This window comes from Rhagoletis pomonella, unplaced genomic scaffold, assembly GCF_013731165.1.
Source record: "Rhagoletis pomonella isolate Grant_MI unplaced genomic scaffold, Rhpom_1.0 Rhpom_scaffold_00003, whole genome shotgun sequence".
Taxonomy (NCBI): domain Eukaryota; kingdom Metazoa; phylum Arthropoda; class Insecta; order Diptera; family Tephritidae; genus Rhagoletis; species Rhagoletis pomonella.
This window is the reverse complement of record NW_023458557.1, coordinates 100,445,532-100,452,544: the sequence shown is the minus strand read 5'-3', so window position 1 is coordinate 100,452,544 and position 7,013 is coordinate 100,445,532. Positions and strand designations below refer to the sequence as shown.

At 33.2% G+C, this 7,013-nt stretch overlaps 1 long non-coding RNA gene across 1 annotated transcript in view; it reads left to right on the top strand.

Annotated features, from left to right (window-relative positions):
- Nucleotides 1-249: 249 nt before the first annotated feature.
- The window catches only part of LOC118735984, a 71,835-nt gene continuing 65,071 nt past the window's right edge, over nucleotides 250-7,013 (top strand). The window contains exon 1 of the long non-coding RNA XR_004992663.1: nucleotides 250-1,892. This is a non-coding gene — a long non-coding RNA (uncharacterized LOC118735984). The remainder of the gene's footprint in view (nucleotides 1,893-7,013) is intronic.

Genomic DNA, 7,013 nt, shown 5'->3' with positions numbered 1-7,013 from the left:
ATTCCTTTCCCCAGTGCTCTGTATGTATTGGCATATACTCTCTGCTGATAACATTGGCGCTCTTGTATTTGCTTGCTGCTGTTGCTCTTCATACGGCTGAATTACAAAAGCGGCCCCATCACTCCCACTGCTTACCTTTGCTGCTGCTCCTGCTGGTAGTGAAGACGAAGGAAAAATCAACATCGCGCACAACTTCGTTTGCCTACTCGTTTGGTACGTGGACACTCAGTGTGGAGCCGATGCTGGGCAGCAGCTTCAGTTGCTTTGATATAGTCAAAACGTGAGGATGATTTGTGTGATATAGTGCGAGGGCATATTAGTGATTTACGCCGTTATGTCGATACTGTTATGTCAAATTGATAATGACGCCGCGAATTTTCGTGGGTGGTTTTTGGCTGGCCACTTATTTGAATAACATAAATTTGAAAAGAAAAATAAATTTATAAAAAGTCGAAGGGATTGTGTGTTATTTATTCGCAAAGCAATATGAAATATTCGCGACGTAGTTGATTATAACGGGTGTACGAGAGTGCTAATAAAAAGGTTCCGAAGAACGAACACGATTGTGGGTGCACATGTTTTCATATGACTACACAAGCACGAACGAAGTACCTTTTGAAAAAAAAAAAATTAAATAAAACTATAAAATAAAACACTGATGAAAATGTCCACCACATATTTTTTGTGTGCCAAATTTATATGAACACGGTGAACTTTCGTTAGCGATATTTGTGTAGTTAAATAATTTGAAAATGAATAACAAAATTAAAATTTGAAAAGTGCAACAAAGGACAACAAAAACCGCGACTTACTTAATGCCAACGTGCGCGTGCACGTGTGTGCTAATAAACGGAATCCGAAGAACAAACACGATTGCGGGTGCACATACATAAGTATTTGTCATTGCACAAGCAAACATTTTCTCGCTATGCCAATCCGAGAAGTACTGGAACAACAACAATTTTAAAGAAAAACAGTGACTAAAATGTAGCACGAATTCTGTGAGCTCAATCTTTTAGTTGTGTTTTAATAAAAAACGAATAATCGAAGCATCAGCAGCTAAAACGTTACGGACATTTTTTTCGTTTGTGCAGGTCGCTTGCAACAACAACGCTATGTATATTATTGGTCCTTGTATCTGTGCAACATTGTGGCATACTGTGAACGTGTGAAATTGCAATAATTCATAAATGCAACCGGGAATTGAATTCGGCAATTTTCAACTCAACGCAACTGAACTGAACTGAACTCAACCGAACCGAGCTAAAGTGAGCTGAAGTGAACTGAAAAGTACTGTTGGGGCAATATTTCCCCATGTTGCACAGTTGCACAGTTGCGAGTTACCGCAGTGCCCGTTTGCCGTTGTCGGAAAATCGAATTAAACGCAAAAAAATTGCAAAAACAACCAACTCGCCTAATAGCCACATACAAACGTACCGTGGATATGTACATATGTGCATACATACATACAAACATAGTTAGTGCATATACATAAGTCCATACACATTTGGTTCAAATCACAAGTGCACAAAAGTAAATATTTATGTGTGTTTGTATGTGCGCGCTTGTGTATTTGAAGTTTGAAATTTCATTACGAATGTTGCACGATTGAGTCCGTTGTTGCAAGTGCAAAACATTTACACTATGCTTTAGTGTTGCAAAAGAAATTGAAAAAAAAAAAACACTCGCAAATTTATGACGCAGCTGTGTGTAGCGAAAATTTGAGAATTTCAACAAATTCTTGCCAAGCAAACATACAGACATAAATTACATTTTTGCCAGAGTTGTTGCAACGTCCACATGTTAGCAGCATCACAAAAATACTAGGGGCGAAACTGAAAACAACAAGCGTTGCGAGCAGACATAAAAAGGCATGATTTGTTATCCCAAAGGTAAATATTTGTTATGAAATCCTAACGAAATGTTTGCATGCATTCGAATATTTGAAGTTTGCACGGACCCCGCATGCATAGGTACATTCGTACATACAGTATTGGCCAATACAATAGCGCCCCCCTTTTCAGAGTGATATTGTTTGCCTCTCATGTTTATTTATTTATTTTTAGGAATTTTCAATTAAAATACAGTACATTCTTTAACAAAACTTATATAAACCAAAGTTTAAATATTAAAAAAAAAAACTACAAAAAAATGCAACAAATATTCACCGAAATTTCAAACTTTTTTCTCAGAAGTGCTAGAATTTTTTTGGGTACACAGTTTTATAGCTTTTTCAATTTTAGTCTAATAATGTGCAAGTTTCAAGTGGCTAAAAATTACCGTTGATTTTTTTTAGTTATTTTTTTCGCCGAAGGTGTTGCGGGTTTCTTCCATATAAAAATAAATTGTGTTTATTCGTTATATGCTAATTGAAACTTGCACATTATTAGACTAAAATTTAATGGGCTATAAAAGTTTGAAATTTTGGTCAAAATTTGTTGTATTTTTTTGCAGACTTAAAAAGCTTTAATCTTTGGTTTATCTGAGTTTTGTTAGAAACTCAACTGTATTTTAATTGAAAATTCTTAAAAATAATTAATTAAACATAAGTGGCAAACAATATCACTTTGAAATGGGGGTGCTATAGATATGTCCAATACTGTATATCAATACATACATATGTATGGTATCTAGTTATCCAACTAAATTACAGTGGCATCTGGATATTCTGTAAGCTCGATAAAACAAAAATCGCTATGAGCCTTAATAAAGCGCAGTACGGCGTGGTTAGAAATGTTTACTACACTCCGAATGGCCTCATTCCGATATCTAGTTCGAGTAACATCTAAAAATAGAAAAAGTTTTTGCTAAGTGCGGTCGACCTTCGGCTTTGTAAAAGCTTCTCATAAAACCATTTGCCATTCGGAGGTGGAGTAAAATTATAGGACCCTCGATTTGTGTTATACAAATTTAAGAGGAATCGGAATATTCTTTAATTAACTAGCATTATAACTGTAATTATAAATAGCTTGCCAGTAACCAAATTTCGGAGAGTAAGCCAATATTTACTCCCAATGAGAGAAGTTGCAAGTTTTATGATCAGCTGATCAATTTGTTATTTTCCGATGCAATCTTCTAAGAAAAATAGTATGTCCCATCGTATTATATATTTAAATCGGTTTATTTTGTAAATTGCAACTCTAAAAGCACCACAAACAATTCTTTTGTTAATGTGAATTACATTAAGCATTATGCCATCAGCTGTTTTTCTTACTGGAAAGTAGTTACTAGTAAAAATGCAAACAATAAAAATTCAGTAAAACTTGCAAGCTCAGCTGCCATTTTTGCTCTCTCAATTTCACCCCTTTGGCTAGTTTCTTGCAAGTTTTTGCGTATGAAAATGCCATCCAGTATAAACTAGTAAAATTATTGCTGGGTTTTACTGGATAGTGCGTACGCAAACAGGCCTATAGTAATTCGTATAAAGTGCATACATATTACATATATTTTGGGCCTCTATTTTGGGTCGGCATTCCACTGTACCATCAACGCATTGGTAGAAAAATGCCAATTGGTTGCCCATGTGAGTTCCAATATTTATGAGGACTAAAATATTTACACGTACGCATACATATGTACATACATTAGTTTGTTCATACCAGGCCATACTGAGTTAGGTCGCTCTTAAGCAAACACTTGGTTTGGATTTTTGTTTGCTAACTTAGGGCTGTTTTTCACTTTTCCACAAATTTAATTGTGGGTTTTCACTCCTTAGTGGACAATACTTCTGGGACATTCTTTGCGCTGCCCTTTGACAAGAATGAAATAATTATTTTGACTTCAAGATTTCAATTGAAAATTAGTGTAAAAATTAAGATTCAAGAAAAATATCAATCAGATATAGTTCAACATCTTCTTAAATTGAAACCCAGTGCGTTCGCGCTATGAGTAAATTACCGCTCGGCGCAAAAAAGCAATTGCTTTTTCTTAAAATTTCAGTTCATTTACTCAATTTATTCAAACAAAATTGAAGTAAATGTATGAAATTTTAAGAAAAAGCAATTGCTTAGTTTTTATTTATACGGCCCAATGTATGCACATTAGGGTGGTCCAAAAACAGTGAAGTCGGAATTGTAATGCTCTTACCCCCTAGGATTGTTCTATAGCGAAAAAAGCATACCCCTATTTTTTTATTTTGAAATCAAAAAATATTTAGATGTGGCTCAAAGCGCTCAAAATTTTCCATGTATTTTTATGTGGGAAAAATAAATTTTTTCGTAGAAATGGTATAGAATTCTTGAAAATCAATATTTTTCGATCGGAAAACTCTTGTTCTCTTCAGGATGCTTTCAATAATAATACCCAATCGTTTAGTTAACCATTTTTCAAAACTAACGATTTTTTATTGGTCGCTCCATTGCGTTTTTCGGTTTTTTGTGGGTTTTTGGCGGACCTATAAATTATACTTGCGATCAAAAAATGGTTAAATAAATAATTGGGTATTATTATTGGGAATCTCCTGCAGATAAATGGAGGTAGAAATTCAGGTAGAAAAATATTGATTTTTAACTATTCTACACCATTTCTACGAAAAGTTGGTTTTTACCTATATAAAATATATAGAAAACTTTGGGCGCTTTGAGCGACCTCTAAATATTTTTTGATTTCAAATTAAAAAAAATGCATTTTTGGACCATCCTAATGTACATATATGCTCATATTTCATTCAAAAAAATCCTTGCGCATTTTCATTCAACCAGTCATTGCTCTTTTAGTTATCCATCGATTTTCTTTATTAGTAGCTTATTTTTTTTTTGTAACTGGGCAGGCTTGAAAAAGCTAACAGTATATGGGTCGTTCTTAAAAAACATGACCATTCTGAATTTTGTAATTTTTAAAAATTAAGTTGGCCAAATATGTTTATAATTGGCCTCATGTGGTTACGGATGGTATCAACAATAGGAATCCATAACCAGCAGTATTTTTTTTAATTTTTGGAGTTTTTGGAGTTAATAAGTCACAGAGTGGACCGGTAACAGAGGGGACAAATTAACTCAAAAATACCATATTTTAGCTTTTTATTCGAATTTTGGAGAATTTATTTGTCCACTTAATTAATGTACATAAAATATTTATAAAAAAATTATAAAATAAATAAAAAATCACTTTACTCACCGTTTTTCAACAGTAACAGAGTTGACACTGAATAAGGGTACGTACCCGGCATACAATTGGGTTCCTTACTCAACAACGCACTAAACAAGACTGAACAGTTCAAAACACATTTTGTTGATTTTAGCTAAGTTATGATGGAGAAGCATAAGAGAAATATACGCGTCATAACGTTTAACAAACATTTTGCAATAAAATGAGTGGACGTAACAGAGGGGACCAAAACCTGGGGACACAAATTTTCTTCATAAAAATTATACAAAAAAATTATTTTTCATCATTCTTTTCTATATATGGTATTAATATACACAAACTGAATAACAAAAATTGTAAATATTATTTTTTTTCAATTTTATTTCAACTGAAAATAACTATTAAATTTTTATAAATTGGCTCGGGACACAGGTTTTTGCTAAACCTTTGACATTGAAAATATTTTTTAAGTTATTTTCAGATAATTAATTATTTTTTTTTTATAATATAGTTACGTAGAATCGATAATAATTTATAAAAATGCAGATATTTTTCTATTTTCTTTTTGAAGAAACAAAATATAAAATAGTAAAGTCTGGGGACACCAATTGGTCATGTTTTTTAAGAACGACCCATATACGGTTATTGTAAACTTTTGTTAGCTTTCAATTGCATTAAAATTGTTCAATTGGATCGTAAGATGTAAATGATTGAGTTGAACCACTTCTTTAAGCTGAATAACGATAAATTGCAAATATCTCGAAAACTTATCAATAAAAAAAAAAATTACTTGATTTTCAGAATAACCGATCAATTCTATGTACATAGTAATATGCGGAAAAAATTCTACCCACGCGTAGTGATATAACGATACGAGTACCGAGTACAGAATATCGATACTTTTCATGAGTACTGAGTAGTATCGAGGATTCGATACTTTTTGACAAGTACTGAGTAAATATCGCGAATACCAAAAGGTATCGACGTTTTAAAAACTTGTTTAGGTAAAATTTTTCAATTACGTTGAAAAATGTTTAAAAATTACCCCATAACGTTAATTTACTTCAATACTTACTGTCATAACTCAAAAAACCGAAAAATTAATATATATTTTGTTCTGGTCAACTACTGGTAATCGCTATGAAATTTTTATTACACCCATAGAAGAAGAGGTAGCAGTCATGTGGACATTTGGCTCGATTAAAACTTTTTAAATAATTGGAAAACGAATCTCTTGCCATACCTTAACACTGGCCCACACAAGAAAAGTGGTATTTGCTTTTAACCAGACCCACATATCGACATGTATTGAGGTCCATTTGACTCTTGCACCTCCTAAATTTGCTGCTAATTGCGAAAATTATGAAAAAATGGCAAAAACGAGTCAAACGGACCTCAGATTCGGATTCAGTGAGTCGAAATACGTCGCGGCAAGTGGGTCTGGTTAAAAGCACACACACCATTTTTTTTTTCATATGTATATGTAAACAAAGCAACCTGTTTTTTGTTAACTTTTCGCGTTTGCTCTAAAATACTTGGAAGTACGAGTATTATCGATACTTTTTTGTAAATATAAGTACTGGCATCGATCCTTTTTTAGAGTATTATAAATGAGTACTAGTATCGATACTTTTCTAAAAAGTTCCATCACTACCCACGCGATCAGTCACACCTCACGAAAGGGTACCACTACTCTAGGAATACATAGCATGAAGTCATGAACCTGTACATTACGCAATAAAAGTTTGTACTCAAACAGTCTCAACTGGCTAAAATCCTTAAACATTAACGCTTAAAGCGTTGATATGCGGATGATAATAAGGACAGTTGTGTGCGCAATCGTTCTCTTAGCGCTGATCAGCGAGTATCATGTATTCCGATCAAGTTTTGTGTTGTTAATTCTGAAATGGTATGATTTTATATAATTT